Below are 22,959 nucleotides of genomic sequence, written 5' to 3'. Positions count from 1 at the left end.
TTGTAACAATATACACTACCGTTCAAAAATTTGCGTTCATTAATCGTCTTCTTTATTTTTTTAGACATTTTTGTTACAGCAAGTATGTTACTTTAATAAAAAGTAATAAAGATTTATATTGTTAGAAAATATTTCTATTAGGAATAAATTCTGTCCTAAAATTGTATTCATCAAAGAATCCTGAAAAAAAAGTATCACATGTTCCAAAAATATTAAATGTAGCCTACAATATAGAAAGATTTTTGTAATAAATTATCAAAAAATCACTTTTGTGATATATTTCCTGCAGTTGTGTACTTACAATATCCCAAAAGTTCCCAAAGATTTTTAATTTCAGAGAAATTCCAATTTTAAATAATGGCTCGTCCCGGTTCATTGTTGTCTGTCAATGACGTAATATCCGCATTATCCCTGGCTACATAGTAACCATGGCGACAGACGTGGACAACTGCGTTATGTCTAGCGGCACTTATGCTGTTGTTGTTTCGTTCAAACATTATGGACCATGGCAAGCAGACTTTGGGACAAAAAGAGAAATAAGACGAGGATCAATATCGGCGTGAGAGCTCCAGGTCCGCGAACTTCGACTTGACAGAGACGCCGCTCTTGCATGTACTTTATTAGACAGGTGAGCAAATGTACATAAAACAAATCAATGTTATATAGCTCAACATGATGAAATGTTAGAATATGATCAGTATGTTATTCTAATGTTGATAGCTTACTGCTAGTCTCATACAGCCAACAAGCTAACTAACACATAGAATAACATTATATTTCAACTCACTCAAATGCTGTTTAGTATGATAGTGTAACGTTAGACCAAGTGAAACAGCGCTGCGTTACCTCACAAGTTTCATTCGTCTAATAAACTGACCTGTGTGAGTAATTCAGCACTCGCGGATAGTTCGGTAGAATGAAATGTCATTATTCCTTTATATCCGCGGGACTCGTGTGTGGTGCTGATAGCTGTCTATAGTTAGCAATCGCGCCCATACTATATGTTACAAACATCAATGTTTTCACTCATCCATAAACATTATTAGATCTATCGGCATGGCGACAAGTTCCATAATTCCGCTTATGCGTCACAAACCCACGCCTTTGTTATTGTAAGAGGTTAGCGACCCCTAGCGGCGAAAGAAATTACATATTGTAGCTTTAAGCAGGACAAATGTTACCAACATTGATAATAACCGAGTATCAAATCAGCATATTAAAATGATTTCTGAAGGACCATGTGACACTGAAGACTGGAGTAATGGCTGATGAAAATTCAGTTCTGCATCACAGAAATGAATTATATTTTAAAGTATATTCAAATAGAAAACCATTATTTTAAATTGTAATAATATTTCACAATATTACTGTTTCTTCTGTATTTTCTTCTATTCAAAAACATTAAAAATAATAATGTTTCCAAACTTTTGATCGGTATAATATATAAAACATATATATATATATATATATATATATATATATATATATATATATATATATATATATATATATATATATATTGGGCATTAAAACAAAGCGTCAACAATTAAAAAAACAGAGATAGGATTATAATATATTTTTGTTGAATATGTTGATGCTTTGTTTTAATGTGCAATGGACCCACTCAATCAGGAAATTATTGAGTCAGTCTTTCTTCTTTTACTGCTCCAACCACAGTGAGGATTTGTAACTTGTTTGAGAGCATTCACTGAAACAAGACCCATCATAAGATTAAAGAGACGCTGAACTTCCCTGGAGTAGCCCACCGACACAGAATTCAGACTCATTTTTAGATTCTGCATGAATGTATCGTATAAACAATTTCCCCATGTTTGTTTTCATGCAATCATACTGTAAGTATCTTCTTGATGGAGAATTGAGGGGGGGGGGGGGGGATCCTTGTGATCTTGGCATCGGTCAGCTCACACACAACTGTACAGCAGATGAAAGGGTTGCAGCACAGTTTATAATAGCATCCTATATGTATTTACTCATTGTTTCTCATCTTAATCTTGGAAATTTAAATCAAAATGACAGCGAGGGTTTAGAGTTTCCCGAGTCCTGCAGCAAGTTTCCCTCTGCTTCACTTGGCTGTCTGTTTCCCAGCATCATCCTCCTGCTCGTCCTCCGTGCTGCGTGTCTGTTTGGATTTACACAATCACTGTATGACTCCTCCATAATGAAATGTCAGCTATCAATCAAACTGGCCTTATTAACTCTATAAGGTCCAGGTGTGGGTGACATCATGGAAAGCGACTGCAGCTTTTGGAAGTGTTTGCGTGCCTCTCTCTCTCTTGCTCCCATCAGTCAAATCGCTGCCTGAATTACTTGGTCGAGATCTCTTATGTTTCCTTTGAGGAGGACAGACAGTGGGAAGGCAAACAAGGCTTCCTGTTTAAAACATTGCGCAAGAATCTAGTCCTAACTCACAAACCCTGACCAGGAACAAAAAAAGCCCTTCTGTGATGTTGTGTCCCGTTTCAGGAAGACGCGATCCACAGTCCAATCATAATTAGCCTATAGGCTACTTTGCCCTAAATTGCAGACATATAGGCCTACCACCGGTTTCACAGACAAGGCTTAAGCCTAGACTAAAATGCATGTTTGAGCTGTCAAGCAACTGGCACTAGCATATCTTAAAATACAGTCAAACCTAAATTTATTCGCACATTATCACAGTTTATTAGTTTAGAAAATGGTAATAAAATATGACAAGAACTCAGAGTTATGAAATCAGTTGATATTTCACTGTTTTGGCCATCCTTCTGTTAGACTGTCTCACAAATGAATTAGGTTGGATAGATGTCAGCTGTTAAATTTAAGTGTAGATAATACCAATTTAGGTCAACCAATTAATGCTTAATTTTGTTCAGTCTGTGGTGTAAAAAGGTCGCATTAGCAATTAAAGAAAAAAAGCTAAAACAAAACATGGTCAGGTCAAAGTGTCTGAATAAATTTTGGTCCCAAATGTTACATTTTACTGGTATAGTTCACTGTATAAGAAATTGTTGGGTATAATGTCTCAGTTTACTTTATTGTTATATCCTCACTTACATAAATGAACTATATTGTCTTGCACCCACTAGTAAAAAAATATAAAAAGTTATATGGTGTCTGAATAATTTTTGGATTGACTGTAGCCTATGCCAGTTCCATTGGTTTGTCTCAAGATGCACACCAGTAGCCTAATGTTTTTTTTTTCTAAGGCATGTTTATAAAAGCCACTTAAATGTCCTAATTGGAAAAGGTCCTTTAATCTAAGCATCTTTTTTTTTTAAAACAGCCCATAAGATCCTGTCCTTCACATATGCTATTTATATTTGTTATTGTTGTTTTATTTTTTTTGTTATTTCTTTAACTATGTAAAAAAAATACATTTATGGAAACAAACAAATGAATAAAAAATAATAAAAACAGCTGGCCTAAATAATAATGAGCACATATACAAACGATCAGAAACTATTAAGTGCACAGGAGCAAGGTAGACTAATTCTGTTGTTTTCCCTGCCTCTGCTTTTGTTTGCCTCCGCTACAGTTTTAGCCCGTAGCGTTCTCATGAACGCACGCCGCCAGGGCAGCGCAATGCCCGGAGCTGCCACATCCTGTATGTATGAGCCAGCACGCAGGACAGCGATCCCCACTCCCGGGAACAATCCGTAGCCTGTGGGAGTTTTCCCATGCCAATTGTGATACTACACAATACGGGGTCACATTAGTTAGAAATATATTGTGGGGGGAACCGATCTCCCACTACCACTCTCTCTTTCTCTCCCTCCCGTTATACTGATTTGTCTATCCGCGTGTCCCGTGCGTAACTGTCTGCACTGCTACCTCTCATAACCTGTAAGTGCAGCTGCTGTATATGTAAACGAACAGGGGGATCGGGCGCAGTCAGATGGGCAGCGGGAGCAGACGTGCTGCCTGTCAGGAGGCATCGGGCAGATCGTGTCTCGGGACAGGACGCGGGACGACTGTGTGACAGTTTGGAGAAACGCAGGCCTGACGACACAAGAGGCACATATCAGTTGCGGCGGCCGCATGTTTGTGATTGCTTCGTATCTCTGTCTGTCTCCGGTAATCCGTAGATTTACACGGCACATCACACCGCACGGATCGAGAGAGAAGAGTAGGTAGGCCTATTATAGGAGACCTTCCAAGGACATAACAGTATGTATGTTTTTGGTCAAGTATAGTCAGGTTTTTTGGGGGCTGGCCAGTTTCTTATATTCTTTTTATTTATGTGACAGGAAATTGCACATTTTCCCCTAGAACTTTATTATGTGAAATCATTTTTTCTTTAAAAATGTTCTTATAAAATCAGGACATCTGGCCTGTTAAAGTCACCCTGAAACCAGAACTGACCATCCTTATTTTGATAAAAATATTGGAGTGTTTGTTATAAATTAAAAATAATTTATTAGCAATCCAATCAATTCCCGAGTGGACATTTTATCATTCCCGATATTTCTTATTCGAGTTCACTTTGATAAAAAGTCAACATGAAATCTCATTTTGCCTCCATGTGAACCCAAATGCTCAAAATAGTTACTTGGTTTGAGTACGGTAAACTTGAATTCAACGAATTAGATCAATCAAAATAACTTTTATGAGTATTAAAGTAATTCAATTGTTTCATTGTTTTGAGTTTTATGAATTTGTTTATTTTAATTTAGAGACAAATTTAACTGAAACTAGGCTGGGATTTCTATTTCCCAGCATGCTTTGCCATGACACTGAAAGGGAGAGTAAATACTACAATTAAGTGTTATATAATGTTTTATTGTGCAATATTAATTTAGTAGTGTTTAATGTTTTGCTATGCTAATTTAGAAGATATATATATATATATATATATATAAATTTTTTTTTTTGGTGGGGGCCAAACTTACTGAATTAACAAGTTTCCACTACTAAAAATATTTAAGCTGAGATTACATGATCATTTTTTAAGTTAAATATATAAATTAGCTTACTCAAATATTTAAAGTTAAGAGCAATTAAAATGTATAAATACAAAATAAAAATCATAGGATGGTGCTTGATTTTATTCCTTTTGATAACGTGGGAAAAAAAAGTGGTCTCTATACAACAACATGCCGTTCTCACTGCTCGGCTAGCGTATGACTCTCCAGGTAAGCGCAGTTTGAATTATATACACGTCATGGACTATGGCAAGTGAATCAACAAGACCAGGAATGTGCATTAGTAAGTTTTTTTTTTTTTTTATGTTGGCTTTAAAAGGCAAGGGACAAGCCAATATAAACTCAGAGGACCTTTGGTAAAGATGCACCCATGCATCACACATGATACATGCAAATGCACTGCGAGGAGGGAGTAAAATAGCTGGTGACAGAAAGATGCTTAAAATTTGCTGGCATCTCTCATCCTTTCCTTCTCTTTTGTGACACAATATTAACATGTCCACCCGTCGGAGACCCTCGAGACACTGAGAACGCTGGAAAATGAATGCAAGTGACAGCACAGTTCCTCTGTTTCACAACACGCAGAGCAGCCAAAGGCCGAGGGTCACGCTACCGGCCGTGGATCCCAGACCGCCGCTCACGCCCAGCGACACTCATTTATGAGTTTTAATTACGCTGTGAAATCTGTTTCCTCCAGCCATGAGGGAAAACATCTACAGGGAAGATGTTGATTGTTATATATTCTGAAAAGTCAATTCATCTTTGTTGCCGTTTCCCACTGGCCATGCAGGTTGTCTGTGAACGAGACAAATTCTTGGAGGAGCTTTTTTTTGCATTGCCCGCAAGGGTAATTACGCATACTGTTAGTACTGTAGATTATTGTGAACATACTTTGTGCAAAACACTCATACACACAATTGCATCACCTAAGAAAGCAGGATTTTTGACCAGTCATTCTTAAACCAACGAACAAGTGAATTTTAAAGCTCATCCAGCAGGGAGCACTGTGGTTCTTTCAAAGCTTCTCGGTTGCATGGCTGTGTTTGTGATATAACACATGCCCTTTCAACATGCAAAACTTCGGTGAAAGGCAAAGACAAGCTGCCGTGTGGCTCACAGCCCACTTAATGACAGAAACACATCACCAACTCACAGGCAAAATGCCTGTTATGTGATTTTACCTGCCTAATAAGAGCATGATATAAAACAGACTATGACCTTTTTGTAAAAAAAACAACAACCTTCAAATAAACCATTTTGTTTCCATTAGGAAAACACATGCTTATTTATTGGCATGCAACTCATCATGGCATCTGACGAACAATCCATATAATATAATAATTACCACACAGAACACCCTAGCAAATGCACTAAAACACAACAAATCTTGTAAGAAAATGTAAAAATACAGTATTGTGACCTCCATCAATTTAATTTGCTTAAGTTTTAAATATCATAATTTCTTGACGATGATTCATTTTACTGCAGAATTATAATTTTTTTTCGAATTAAAAGAAATTAGCAATATCAGCACTTTTTATAATTTTTTTTATTTATTCACTTTTAGACTAATTTATTTTAGTACAATAACAGGAAGTGACTGTTCTTGTCTCATGACCAGGCACATATTTAATCTGCACGTGCATAACTTCTCTTGGTTTGCAGCCAGCAGCAGATATCCGTTCAATTGGAAAACCCGCATTTATAAACGTTAAACACATCTGCCAACCTTTGTGAATTTGTTTATTAAATATGTTGCCTAATTTGTTAATCATTTTAGCAACCAGCAAAAGTCTAGTACTTTAAAAAAAAAAAACTATATTAATGGCAAAACCATCATGGGCCTACTCCTGATATTAGCAATCCATGATATATATCATGATAAAAAGAGGGTGTATGCTCTTAAACTGTGTTTATGTGTAAGTGTTAGAGAGAGAGAGAGAGAGAGAGAGAGAGAGAGAGAGAGAGAGAGAGAGAGAGAGAGAGAGAGAGAGAGAGAGAGAGAGAGAGAGAGAGAGAGGAAAGATGGCCGAGGTGACAGGTCCACCCTTAGCCCACTCAGTTGATCTATATGAGCTCAACTTTATTGCCAATTTCAGCTTTGGGACAGCTGAGGCTCTGACCATCATAAACACACACACACACACACACACACACACACACACACACACACACACACACACACACACACACACACACACACACACACACACACACACACACACACACACACACACACACACACAACAAAGGAGAAATAAAGTGTTGGTGCAGACAGGCATGTCCACAAAAGGGAGTGTACACATTTCAACACATCTGCACCTAGAGGAAACTTTTATGGCTCAGAGGTTGCTCTTTCATAGCTCATGAGACTTAAGGGAGCACTCATTTATGGTTCATTTAAATGTCCATGGTGTCTCATATACCACTCCTAATTCCTAAGGAGAAATACAATTAGAAACATTTGTTGCCATACAGCAACCTTAAGGTGCAGTCACATTAGCAAAATTATTTTGCAGGCGTACGTAATAGTGTAGCGATACATGAAGCACAGCTCAGAAGTGACTTTCAAACCAAGCAGCTTTCTATCGGTCAACATGCCGAATTTGCATAACCAACTTGAAACCGAGTGAAATCTGTTTCATGTGAAACTCCAGATCTAGTGGATTTCTATTTTAACCTCTTCCACTCTAAGGCATATTTTGGAATTCCGCCTGAATTTAACACACCCAAGTTTAAATATTCACCCTAGACACATACAGTGTAGGAAATTTAAAAAGCTAGTGTCATTGTACAGAAAACCCTTCAGATTTATTAAATTAGATTGCAAAACTTCATAAATAGCATTGTATGCTTTTAAAATATTACGATAAACATAAAAAAAATAGGACTTTTATTTTATTTTTTTATAGAATCCTGTCTTTGAAAATCTGTGATTCAGGTACTGTTTGCTCTGGGGACCTGCTGATTATATTGTTTGACTATACTAGGTGGCAGTATCCACCAGAAAAAAAGATTTTTTCTCTATGACATTCTGAGCAAGAGTTATTCAAATATAACCGAAGGGAGGTAAAGTATCATTTTTAGTGCATATATGTGTCCTTTGGATTTTTCTAATACTCAAATGCAATTTTTTTTTTTTTTTTTTTTACTAATACTACCCCAAAAATCCTACTTTTAATACATACTAAAGCACTTTACTTAATTATCGATTGATTTTCTTCATTTTCATTCAGGTTTAATGCAAAATGGTATAAAGGAATGAGACCAAGTAACATTTGTGTTTTGTAAATAAAAGCACAACAAATGTAGGCTATTCTCCTTTCAGGAGACACTAATCACTTAAAAAACTGTCTTGTAGAATTTATGTGGTCTAAAACACACCACTTGTACAAATTGAAACATAAATAAAAATGAGAGACTATAGAAATATGAAAGTAGACCTAGATAACGTTAGCCCTAAGATGCACGCTACACGATGCACCGTCACTTTCTCTTTCAAGCTCTTCTATTGCTTCAACGCAAGAGAACACCTTTTTAGCTGCTTTTCCCTCTCCAGATGCCATTTTTTTTATCAAAACGCTCGAAAAATACAAATATATATCCAATAATTTTCTGTCAGTCGTCTTCGTCGCTTGTCATTCACTTGTTACTATCTACTCGCGCGCGAGTCGCGCCTATCATCACGTCGTGATGTACTAAAGCCATGATAAAAGCCGGTCGTGATCCCGCCCACCTACTCCACTGATTCGTTGGCTGATTCAGCATGTGATTGGACTAGATAAATGATTGACATGTGATTGGAAAGCTGACAGCCTCAGCTTTGAACACGTGCCTGATTTGTATATCATCGTCATGATTAGAGGACGCTTGCACGGTTTGATGATGATGTGTAGATCGCGTGTTTCTCCTGTCGAGCGCGTTTTGTGTTCTGGACATCCGCGACATAACAGTGGATTATTTACCAAGAGGAGCTCACTGAAAAGTACAAATGGGCTCATTTGAAAGATAACATCCTAAGGTAAAAGATGATATAGAGTTTGTGGCTGATTTTAGCTTAGAGCGCCTGTAATCGAAGTAGAAATGAGACGTTTGTCTTTGTTTATTCACAGAAATCATATTTTACTGCCCGATTCTTGTGGAGATAATGTGAACTATGATGTTAAAACAATAACACAAACTACATAGTCACATTTCTGAGAATGAGAGCTTTCTTTTGATATGATTTTTCTGTTTTGTGAGATACATAAAAAAATACATATTCATATTTACATATCTGCATCGCCATTTTGGGGGAGGAGCGATTTTGTGACGATTGTTTTTTAAAGCTTTATATTAATTATTTGTGTTCCATATACACACATATAATTGTATTCTGTGTAAAGATGAGATTTTAAGATTTAAAATGATACTATATATGGGGTTATAGTATCTCCAGAAACATAAACAAATTAAGTTTAAATATAATGACGTAGCTCTTTTGCCCGCCCACGGGCGATCAGAGTGGAAGAGGTTTTAAAGAAGATTTTACCCACAAAATTTCGCAGCAACGGTAAATGTGACCGCACGTAGGCATATAGAGTTATAAAATCTAGTTAGGCTAATGTGGCTAGTCAATGAATAACAACTGAAATCATTTTATCTTGGGAGAATAATGAGAAACTGAGTTCACATTGAAATGTCAGACTTGCTTGGTATCTGCTATCTCACTCTCATTGTTGTCTAGGAGAAACAATTGACAAATTTAAGAGATTTCCATTTTATTTATATATATATAAAAGCATGTCCATTTCTATTAGACATACATACAACATGCAGATTTATGGAGCTGTCAATCAGACTCAAAAACGGCAAAAAGGTTTTACAGCACATACATTAATAAGCACAGCAAATCTACACATACATTTTAGTTTTACACAAGGTTAATGTACAGATTTGCATATAAAATTCATAATCATACAGCATAGCATACAACACCACTGTAGCTTAATGAACTCATTTTTTTAAGCCATTATTCTCAAGTCTGACCGCATATGAGGCGGCCCTCCTTAACATATTCTTCTTTTTTGCCCCTTTCTGTGAAGCACGCTGGGGGAAGTCTTAGTGAGCTAGCAGGACCGCCACACTCGCACAGATTTGACAGTGTTGTAACTCAGATCAGAAGTGTGGTGTGTGTGTGTGATTGTGTGTGAATTGATTTTGCCCAGCGAGACAGACTCTGCTAATGGCGTCTTGGCCTGACTTATGTTTCAGTCAGGCCAAGACGCCATTAGCAGAGTCTGTCTCGCTGGGCAAAATCAATTCACACACACACACACACACACACACTTATGTTCTGTGTTTACAACACTGTCACATCTGAACTGGATAACAGTATTGCAAATGTGAACATTTTGTCTTTTTTATCCTTCCCAGCACTAATCAACAGTCAACAGTTTACAGCACTGAGTGATTTCATGGTGATTTCACCTTCACAGATGACAAGAAAAAAAAAATCATCCGAGATGGCAGACAAATTGAAAGAAATGTTGATTATGAATAGGCTACTATTCATTCAATACCAAGAAGTATTTATGAAATTAGTTTAACTTGGTGGACAACGCACCTAATGTTTATTTAGTTCTTATGTATTATTATCTCATTAGCATAGCAACATGCTAACATCAAACTCCATTGGAATCAATTGTGTTTCCGTGCACATTCGGTTAGGATTTGCTATCTTAGAAGGCAGCTCCCAATGTAGGCAGTAGACAGCAAGGCAGCTTAGACTACTTGGGTTTGAAACAGAGCCCTTTTTGTAAGTGTGTAATTGTCACGTCCCCTCAATGTTTAGGTCCATGATGAGGTCTCTCTCTCTCTCTCTAATTAGGCTGATCAGATGTTGCTATCATGACATTTAAAGGCCTCATTCTCTCCAGTCATAAGGGCCGCTGATATAAAACGAACTGACAGACACACACGTCAGATGAACCATATAGAAATTCAGACTTTTACTTATATCATGTTATTAGTTCACATTAACTAGGCCTACTGCACTGTACAACTGCTAATAAAATATTTTTTTCCAAAACCTAGCGAGCAGTTTCTTATCAACATAAGCGGTTTTACAAGATTTGTAACATTCTACAAACGTGGCAACATTTGCAATGCCATACAGATGCTCCTCATGTGAAACACAAGAAACTTGACAACATGCTAGCATGTTGCTATGCTAAAAACACTCTAATAAGCACAAAAATGCACAGCACAGACAAATATTGAGTTACAGTAATAATACATTATTAAACGAATGTATATATATTTCTATATTAGACGTTTCTCTGAACGTGTCTGCCATATTGGGTAAATTTTGTTGGTCTGCAGTCATGTTGAATTATCCTATTTATGAGATGATTGCACATAAATACACCACTTGTCGAAGACTTGACATTCCGAGCTGGGTGCATGTCAACAGAAGAAAAGTGGCGAAAGCAGAATGATGTTAGTGAGTTGTAATAATAAAAATAATTTTGAATGGTGACTGTATACAGCTTAGTTTGAACACATTTTGTGTTGATGAGAAGTAATAAGCACACAAGAAAATATTACTTATTTAGCTGCGAGTTGAGAGGCTTGCGCGACAAAACATTTCCTATAATTCACTGTTGCAGCATAAGAATAATAATATACGAAAAGCATCAGTTACACAGCTATTACACATCCACTGCTCTTTTTTTTTTTGTTGCAGTAGCTCTAAAGGTTTTATGTGTTTGTTATTAAATTAAAAATAAAGTCCAGTGCATAGGCTGTATTTCATTTTTTACCAACTCGACACACATCAAACTGTTAAGTGGAAACTTCCCAGACGGACAAAAAGGTGTTTGACGGACATGAATTGATATTCATTTAAAAGGGACCTATTATGCAAAATTCATGTGTCCACAGTGTGTGTAAACAACCAGTCTATAATGGAGGTACCCTCTCCTTTTTTATAATCTCCATAAATCAGAAGCAGTGTCTAAAAATACTCTGTTCCAGATTTCCCCCTACTGTGATGTCACAGTAGGGGCAAGACCCACCCATGACTGGTGACGATCTGCCCTATTAGCATAGATCCCGCCCTGAGTGAGGTGCAGACAGTCCGCCATGCTTATATCCTTGCTATAGCATATTGATATAATGTCTGTGCCATATAAACATTACAAATGTTCTGTTTTAGGGTGTACTGCTTCGCAAACGAGGGTCAGTTCAACGCTGGATTTGCACAAAAGTTGATTCTGAAAGATGGGTCGAATCAACACTGTTCGTGCTCAATCTTCATATCCAGAAGTATCGCATTTAATATTTTGTGAATGTTTCTGAATTGCGTTTCTGAATGTGCTTGTTAGCATGCTGTATGGCTAATGGCGCTAAAGATGATTACATAAATTATAACCGGTTTCACAGACAGGGCTTAGACTAAGCCAGGATTAGTTCTTAGTTCAATTAGGTCATTTAAGTAGCTTTTATAAATGTGCCTTAGAAAAAAACAACATTACTGGTGTACATCTTGAGACAAAACAATGGCACTGGCATAGATATGCCAGTGCAAGTTGCTTTCAGTTAAAACAGCTCAAACAAGCATTTAAGCCTAGTCTGTGAAACCGGGGGTATGTATCCGAAACTACATTCAGTTTACATTTATGTATATTCTTTTAAAGTATTTTAATTCTGTAATAAGCACGCTTTTTAAAAGTATGCTAAATTGCTTCAGAACTGCCTTTGTGTCTGAAGCGTGCCTATGATGACTTAAACAAATGGCATCAAGGTAGGCCGCTCTATAGGTGTTGAACATTTTGGTGGTTGAGTTTGAAAACAGTGTTAATAGTGCATGGTCACACATTTAGCAAACGGACCAGAATGTAAGACTCTGTGTATGCTTTTATGGTACAGCGTGCGTCTGTACTTGCCTAGACCTCTGGACCCCTGGCTACATCCTCCATCAAACCTCCATCAAATCTGAGACATTTTCACTCACTCACTCTCTCTCTGGCCCTTTCTCTCCGCTCCATAACCCATTTATCTCTAGATAACTTTGTCAGATTGTCAACCAAACTCTCCGGTGGGAACTCAGCCCAAAGCCTATTAAGAAGGAATAAACTCCGTCCTCGCTGGGCACTGACAGGCAATACCTTTCCCGGAGCGTTACTGTGACGATGTTAACAGCGCTCTTGTTACTGTAGCCACAGCCAGACGGGCCAGTAATCACATTTCCAACAGTAAACGACAGACATATTTCATTGATTACATAAAAGAGTAGAATTGCTTTCCCCTGACCAGATGTAAACCCGGTTTTAACACAGCTGTGATTGCGTTGGATGTCTTGGCATGGATTGAGGTACGTTGGAGAGAAACGTGTACTTTAACGAGGAGATGCGGTGAGGTTTTCTCTGTGGTCGCAGTGACTTCAGCCTCATGAATAATTAGCGTGTGTTAATGTTGAGTGTAGCTGATTGAGTCAGAGCCGCTTTTGAAGAGCGGTGTGCTGAAGGGGTTATACTGACAGGAGGGAAACGGCAGTCATAATTGAGTCAGGGAGAGAGGTAGAAAAGAGGAGGGAATTTTGGCTCCGTCTGGACACCTTTTGTTTTTTGAACCCCTTCATGTTCTGGCCTTGGGAATAGACTGTTATTTCTCACTTTGCCAGAACATCTTTGCCCCACATTTATGTCTGTAATAACTGAATCCTCTTGGAACAGATTCATTTTTGTTGAAGAAGAACTGCAAATTTGACCAATGAAATTTCATTTTTGCTGCATTTATAACAACGTTTACTGTATAAAGTGAAATGACAGCACAATGACAATGATGGCAGGCCTGAACCACAAAAAAGGGCGGTCGACCACCGTGCTGTTTCTGCTCTCTCTCTCTCCTGCGAAACCCCAGTTTAGCGATGTAATGACCCAGAACTAATGGCGCCCCATTCATTTAGCTCTATCAATGTCAACGTCACACAGGCTCACACAAGACCGCGTACATCTACCCCATGTATGTGTATGTTTGTACGTACGTATGAGAGTCATTACCCACCATTACATTACCTGAGGTTGGCTAGTAAACAGCTATATAGCGCAGAGTGTTAGGACTAGCCTCACTTAAGTGCTGTGAGGAACTTCTCCTCTGATAATCTGTGCAGTTATTTATCTGTGTCATTGTTTAGTTCATATTTTTTTATGTAGAATCATATAATATATATTGGGAGGCTTATATATTTCGTAGAGTTAGTACAAGATAAATACAGTCAGAAGTGAAGTTCTCTCACTCTGATGCCACGTATGGCATTCTTTTTTCTTTTTATTACAAAAGGGGAAATTTAGCAGCATGTGCAAGCAGCTATTTTCCATACAATGAAGGAATGAAGAGACCAGGTGCTGTCCAGGTCCAAAAAATACCTCAAAATGAGTCAATGTGCTAATATTTCCTACTATTCTGAATGTTTGTGTGAAAAAAGGCCAAAATATAACTTATTAACTGAAAATCTTCCCCTCCATTGTATACTCTCAATTGATAACCTATTCATGTTTGTATTTGTTAACATTAGTTCACTCTATCCTACAATTTGATACTGTTAAGTGCTTTTTTGTTACAGTATATTTTAATCTTTGATAACAGCAGGTAATAAAAATACAACGGATCATGTTAGCTCTGGTTCAATGAAGAAATATTAACAAATAGAACTCAGGACATTTTTGTTCATGTAAAATATACCTCATTGTCATGTACTAGACTTGTTATATTTAGCTTTAAATAAATAAATAAATACCCCCTTAACATTGTGGCAGTTTTTTTCTCTGTGGTATCGAAAATGGTATAGAATATCGATATTTTTCAAGGTATCGTATCAAAGTTAGAAATTCTTGTACGTGACAACACTAGTTCACAGTGGATTACTAACATGAACAAACACTGAACAGTTGGATTAATACATATTGTAACAAATGTATGGCTCATTGTTAGATCATGTTAGTTATTACATTAACTAATGAACCTTATTGTAAAGTGTTACCCAACTCACAATATGCCATGTACATATAGTGGGAACATTTAATGGAGGGCAAAATAGTTAGAAAATAATGATTCAATATACTAGTAGCCCTGCCCATACCAAAACCTTAAATTTGAGATTCATTGGATGTTTTGAGCCAAATCCTACAAGAATAAAACCATACAACAGATTCCATCTGATTTCAAGTGAAATCTTCTAGTTTTATTCAGCTGTGCAGTTCATTATGAGTGTAAGAACGTGCACAAACAGAGAGAACTCATCCACGTGCTGTTATGACTGACTGTTGTGCAACACTCCCTTTAATTGTGGATAGAAAAAATGTCTTCCTTATAGAATCTTGTGTAGTCAGGCCTAGGATAAATCATATTCCACTTTCATTGTATGGAAAAATTGCTTAGACTTCCTTCAAAATATATCTGTTTGTGTTCCATGGAAGGAAGAAAGTCGATTTTCATTTTAGGATGAACTGTTCCTTGAAATGTATACAGTGTATATGCTCTGGCTATGACACAGTAGAACGATATTGTGGTAATGGAGTTAAAATCTCATTGTTCGTGGTTCTCCAGTGTTGAGTAAAATGATTCAGTTAGAATGTGAAGTATTTAAGGGAAAAGGGAAATAAAAAGCAACACAGCCCTGAATTTTTCATCTTCCTGCTGGAGACGTACATCTGTTCCTCTGCTACAGATGTGAGTTAGTGTTCTTAGTTAACTCAATTACACGAAGCTTCCTCTTACAGGGCGCAGCATACCACAAACAAACCCCCAACATAGCACACAGTTAGCAAGAGGGTTGAGAGGTTCGGGCAGGAAGTTCATTGTTGTGTGAAAGAATTAGAAAAAAAGAATAACCAAGATTCAGAGACACTGTTCAAAGCCTTTATATTCTGTCTCTCTCTTGTACCCTAAAGCCACACAGAGACCATCAATTTTAAAAGCAGACATATGCGTTTAGGTAGTTCCTATCTACTTATTTCCTATTGGTATTATCCACTTAAAGGAACTACTCTGATGCATATCGCATGGACCCCACTTCCTGGAAATAATTGTTAATGACATAATGTTGTGGCCAGCCATTAGTCATCAAGAGAAATAAAAAGGCGGTTTTATTCAAATACATAGACTGCTCCCCATAATACTATAGGGAAGACCATAATAATTGTGAATATCACTCTCAGAACAAATAGTACAAAAGCTGTCACTGGGATGGTACCCTTTAAAAAGGTTCTGATATGTACCTTTTAAGTAACATGTACAAGTTTGGAACCAATATTATAATATAATATACACTCTTTGGGTAAAGAGGTGTACCTTATTAAGTTAGTTCACCATATTAAAGCACACCATTAATTTCAGTGATTAACTTAATTTTTACTGGAGCAAGCAAATGTATCTCTTTTGAGATATCCCTCCCTTCAGAGTGCTCTCCAAACCCACCCCTCCTCCAAAACACATGAACGAACACAACAGAGTCTGCAAAGCGTCACGAGAGAAGGCGTGAAATTACCTCATGTCTCAAAGAACATAACATTACAGTAATAATGAATGTAAACAACTTACAGAGCTCCTACTTGGTCCACATCAGACCGAATGCAATGATTGGATGAACATTTTTTGGTCCTGTGACTTCCACAGATGATATATGAAGACCTCTGATGTAAAAGCCTCTAAAAGCCACCTCTGTCAAAAATGAGATAATAATATTGAGTGAATGCTCTCCGCACACAGTATACGTTCATCAAATACTTTCACTTCAAACTCACAGCCCATTCAGAAATGTCGGTACTTGGGTAGAAACCTATACACAGGAGCCTGATAAAAATGTTAATATTAAACAAAAGCTTTAGACGGACTTACTGTACGTTCACACCGCCGCCGACTTGAGCGTCAAAGAAGCTCTGGCCGCCCTGTCAAGGACGCTTTTAAAAAGTACGGGAAGCTTGTTGACGCTTTGGACGCTTTGAACGCTCTGACGTTGCAGGGAGAATAGAAGCGTCACAACATGAAATGTAATAAACAGAAAAAACAAGCAATAAAGAGAAAAGAATAGTTAGCTATTATTATTATTTGCGGTCAAATCGGTGTCACCGTGAGCAAATGAATTGCATTCCCACTTTAAAACGAGCGTTCGTAAATATTCCAAATAAAAGTTGCGCTCATGCGGTCCCTATAAGCAAACAACGTCATGTCATAAATGATAGGAAACCTGTAGGAATCCCAGCAACGGCATTTATTAGCTTCTCTTCCATTTTCTCGGAACTAATGTTTTGGTAGGAACGAAAATTTACATCGTATGTTTCTCCGGAATCAGCCAGCGCGAAGGACGTCTATATTCCGATTGATTGCTGGCGTTTTGCCGCTGCTTGCCGCTGAACCGCGTCACAGCTCATTATCATAAAGTTGAGCTTCTTTCAACTGTCTGATTGACGCTCAAGACGCTCAAAACACCCAAAACACGACGCCGATGGATTTTACGCTCCTTGCAGCTGAGAAAAGCCAGCTTCCATTGAAAATGAATGACTTCCGGCCGCTTTGGAAGCTCAAGTCGGCGGCGGTGTGAACGTACAGTTAGAGGCTTTTGCATCTGAAGTCTTCATATGTACATTTTTCAATATTTAGACCAGTTATATTATTGATTGATATCAGGATGTGAAGAGAGCTTCAATAACAAAAAGTGTTTATAAAAAAAATCATAATTTTGCCTTTGGTTATCCCACAATGTCCATGGTGGTTACGGGTCTGGTAATTTGAAACATATGATAACATGAAAGGTCAGAATTTACTTTTTTTTTTATTTTTTATTTTTTATTAAAAATAAAATATTTATGGGGGAAAAAAATTTGAAATTTTCTGACACAAATGATATTTGGTTTCCTGAATATATATTATGTATAATAAACAAGAAAAAGTAATCAGTGAAAGACAGCAAAACTATTGTGTTGACATGATGACATTAGGTGTTTGAATTATAAATTTGAAAGCACACAAAAAGAAACAGCCCATTTCCCAGAGTTCTTTGTCAGGATGTCAGAGTGTCCAGTATTGGCTCAGCTAGTCTTTATTTCTGTCACAGTTATCTGATCAGAGCCTCAATCTCTGTAACTACACACTCCCTGAGTCCTGCCCAGCCTGAACCTCCTGACAACACACATATCATTATACTGTCTGAGTCCTGCGCTACCTCTGAGTGGAGCTGACACCGTAATATACCTATACATCCCCTGATACAAGCACCTCCATCCCTGTCTTTCTCTCTGTCTCTCTTTCCACTCACTTGTACACTGACCCTGTTTTATTGGTTCCTTCAAAGGCAGAGGGGGTGGCAAAATGCATTCTCCGCTTTCTCTGTCTGTCTGTCGCACTGATCAGATCATTTTTTTTCCACCAACTGCACATGGCAGCGGCTGCGGCTGAACCTGCGCACATCGTCAGGATGCTTGTTGTGCTAATGAGGGTGCAGATGCACGTGGGAGAGCCTCTCCTGGTCCGAGACACAGAGGAAAGAGGGAGGGCGGAGGGGTAGTGTGCTATAGAAATGTCAGTTCGAGAAAGAAGGTGGAATCAGTGAAGCACCTTGGCCCACCCATACCGAGACTGAGTGGACCAAAAAACGTGGTTAGAACAATTACTCGTCCAACTTCTGTCACAGCCAATCAGATCTGACAGATATTCTGCCAGTCAGGAAGTGAACCCAGAGACTTAGGCCTGAAACATACTCTATGCAATGGAAGTATGGATACATGAATTCGTTCAGCTATGCAATCTGTATGTGTTGCAGTGCTCCGAAACGTGTCAGAACGCAATTCACAACACAAGCACATGTTTCGATCTCAATATACCAAACATTTTCTTAAACTCTTCAGGTCACTTACTGCTATAGCAGAGCTTTGAAGAGAATTTTTCATGGAACTGATGATTATAATTAGCCTGGGAAAACCCAGACAATTTCCGGCAAATTTAGATTTGCTCTGCAAGTTAGTCTGGCAAAGAGCTCATTCAAGCCCATTTCTAATCCGTTGAAATCGCGGCACCAATCAGAAACGTTGGGGCGGGCTTTACACGATGACGACAGCACAGCGACGGTGACGCAGATTTTGGAATTTTGTACATTTACAAAGATCGATGCCACCGTGGAACTAGGGGTGTGAGGGTTATAGTTAAACACCGTCATTAGAACTCTATTACCGCCAAAACCATGTTATAAAAATGTTTTTTTCCCCAATTTTTTTTTTTATCATAGAGAATGTTTAAATACTAATATCAGCTTACGAGGGAAACGGAGGCGGAGTTAGTGGTGCTTCTGATGGTGAGTGCTGGAGATGATTCGGGAGAGGTCTGTGCCCCTTTACTGATCAGAGCGCGCGCTGACACGGAGTAAAGCCTTGTTTATACTCGACCCGTCCGCACGAGCACGAAGGTGCGCGCGGCAAAAATGACGCAAAAATGAAAAAAAATCAAGTTGTTCAGACGAACTGCATAAGTCATCTCCTTCATCGCTCTGATTGGTTTTAGGTCTATCCAATTGCGCCCAGAGGCATTTGAGCTACGTCCGTTGGTGACGCCCCTTTGGAAATGATTTGTCTATGAAGCTTTGCCAGACCATAACTCAGTTACAACTGAGAATGGTCTGGTTTTAACCAGGCTAGATTATAATGACATATTACTCTGCTCAGCTCTACAAACACTCTAAGTTTTTCACCTTCATTTTACTAATACAATGGTCTACTGACCAAATCCTTTGTTTCAAAGTAAAAAAAGGGCTACGTTGACATTAATCCAATATTTTCGTTTCAAAACGCTCTCTATTCACACAAGCGTTTTCCAAAAGATTGTTGTCCACACTGTAACATAGAAAAAGGCTAAAATCGTTACTGCATATGCGTAAAACATCATAAAATCTCATTAAGATACCGAGAGACCAGAACAAATTCTCATATTATTCTTCTGGCACGAATATTTTTGCTTTATTAGCAAAATATCACACCACTTACTGGTGTGTCCATGTTGCACTAAATCACCATTCCATGTACTGTATGGTCTAAAACAAAATTGCCCTCATGTTTAGCGGCAGGACAGGAATTGTGAGTATACTTTCTGTCATCTTTGCAGACATGTAATATGAACACCGTACAAAGTAGAAAATAGCAGGCACACCGGTATAAACATATCTATCGGTGCAAGATTTTGAAATACCTCCATTTTCACAGTCCACACTACATTACAAAATGCTGTTTTCAGATGTATCCACTAGGCAAAAAGTTCAGTTTTCGCAGGACAAAAACACTGTCTCAAGTGTGGAAGGAAGGCAAAAACATAGAGAAAAAGATTGTTTTTAAATCTATCTGGATTATCTGGATTGTAGATGTAGCCAAAGAAACAAGAGATGGAACAACAACAACAAACTACAAGAGAACTTGATGTTGGTGAGTGCTTGTGTGAGGGGGTGAAGAGGTACTGCAACTCGAGTAAAATGATCAGTCATAACTTGCCCATATCAAATGGAGTATACTGTACTTTAAAAGGCTGTACATTCGGCTGGCTACGTGTTTGTGTCAAAACTGATGTACAATTTTGTCTTAATGCATGATCATGCGTTTAATATATTCAATGCAAAAAATCTGGAGAGAACTATCCGTTAGCATCATTTTAATGCCATTGGGATGTTTGATTTCACTGCTCATGGGTGTTGCTCCAGATAATTTTTTGAGCCAATTACCTGAGCTGAAAATGTCATGTGACTAATCACTCTGGAGCTACAGGAAAACAATTTAATGACAACGCTGATTGGCTGATGGTACCACAACAAAACAATCCTCCAGTGACTACTCTGAGCTTTAAGACTACTGTCATGTTTTTACGAGCACTTCAAAAAACAGTCTATAATTTATGAAATGTATGTCACTAATAAAAACATGTCTTCTGTCAATAGACAGCAACATGGCCGACATAATCTTGCAGTTACAACATCTACCAGCAGGGGATAACTGGGCTATGCTAACCAGATACTTTTTTTTTAACTTAGCCAGTTCAGTTAGAAACAAAATTAAAAGAAACACATTTTGTTTAATCATTATTTTCACTGGTTACTTTGTATGAATGTTTTTGTCTTTGGGACAATGACTATATTTGATTACTATTAAATCAAAATTTAACCAAATGGTTTATCGTTGAAGCCAACCATAAATATAATTGGAGAACAAATAATATTTTTAGTATTTTTTACAAGTTTGTCCAAAGTATCTTTTTTTTCTTCCAGTGCACTTGCATTCATGCATGTATACACATGCATTCAGTAACAAATTTAACCAAACAAGCACATTAGTCTTGCAGTTATGACCACCAGTTACATGCTGGATGCTCAAGAAGTCTGCTTGGTTCTGTAGTTTACTCTCTCTTTGTCTCTCAAGAAGGGTCATTATCCAGTAATGATGGGTCTTCATGGGGGGTCTTGAAGCACCGGGGAATCCTGCCGTTGTTAGTGTCACCCCTTCAGTCTCATCCATCACTAACACTACCCCACTACCACTTCCTCTCTGTGTGCCCACTCCACCTCATTTACTGCGATTAGAGTTGTTATGCCCCTCCGTGTAGAATATACCTCTGACAGGAGAAGGATACACCCCGTATCTGTCTGACTGTATCTGCATCTCTCTCCCTCTGCTTTTCATTTGTGTATTTCTCTCCATTTGTCTGTCTCTCTGTGTCAGTCAGTAACACATTTGACATCTTTAAGTACTTATTTCCTTAGTAATTCATATACTGCTGCTGATGTCAGTATGGCTAGAAGACCAAATAAAAAGACTAATGCATTAATATGCAATTGATCATTTAAACAGGCTTGAACCGCGGATTTTTTTTTTTTTTTTTTTTTTTTTTTTTTTTTTTTTTTATAAAATATCAGTGAAAGGAGGTACTTAACCTTTTTTGTCCATTTATTGTAAACGAGGTTTAATAATCTGAATAAGGTGTTTACGGAGTCCTAATGGTCATGAGATGGGAAAACCTATGAGATGGGAAAAATTGAAATGCTTTTGTGTTCTCTTGCAAATGTTTTGCGTTCCCCCAAGAAACTCTGCGTTCCCTGGCAAAATGTTTGCGTTTCCCCAAGAAAGCTTGCATTAACTCACAAAACATTTGTGAGTTCTTTATGAGGGAACGCAAAGGTTCTTGGGGAACATAAACCTTTGAACAAAACAACAACAAAAATGAACAAAACTTGCGAAAGAATGCAAAAGATGCATTTTTTTTTTTTTTTACCACCATGTCCTTCTAGGGGCTCCTTAGGTTTTAAACACTGATTTGTGTGATTTTATCATTGTAAATTAGCCTGACTTTGTCATACTCATATTCTAGTCAGAATGTGAGTCTACTGCTCCATAGGGCTTTGATTATATGAGGCGTGTCTTAACCGAACCAGGAAAAAAAAAAACTCTGCACTCAATTGGATAGACCTACAACCAATCAGAGCAACGCAGTTGCGCAAATTGTCAACAGATCTCAACTGCACACACGCTGGAAGAAGTAGTAAAATAATGTGTTGGTTCTTTTACTTGGTCCTCCATGAGTGCGACCAAAGGAGAAACCACAACGACCACAGGGTTTTCATTGCGTCCCATCTTCTTAGCGACCATATAGGAGCCAGCTGATAAAATAAACTTTTGCTGAATCCCGTAGGAAGGACGGCAAACACATCTTTCCGATCGGCAAATGCATTGATTGCAGTTCTCTGTTCATCTTTTAAAGTTAATGCGCTGTCGATTACTTTTACAACAGACGGAATAGCGGAATCTATACATTTCAATTCTCCAGCTGCAGTCAACTTTGAGGGAAATCAGTTCAACCCAAGCGCTCTTTGATAACGTGATGATTACGTAACTGCAGATCATCTGTCCATCATCGTATAAAGCCCGCCCTGGCAATTTGATTGGCCCGACTAATTTTGAACCGATCATAATTACTCCTCAATGGATCGAGTCCAGACCGAACTTCCCGACCAAAAAATGTTGTGGGCGGG

Source organism: Rhinichthys klamathensis, unplaced genomic scaffold (genome assembly GCF_029890125.1).
Source record: "Rhinichthys klamathensis goyatoka isolate OS25496 unplaced genomic scaffold, OSU_Roscu_1.1 h1tg000064l_1, whole genome shotgun sequence".
Lineage (NCBI taxonomy): Eukaryota > Metazoa > Chordata > Actinopteri > Cypriniformes > Leuciscidae > Rhinichthys > Rhinichthys klamathensis.
This window is presented reverse-complemented; position numbering follows the sequence as displayed.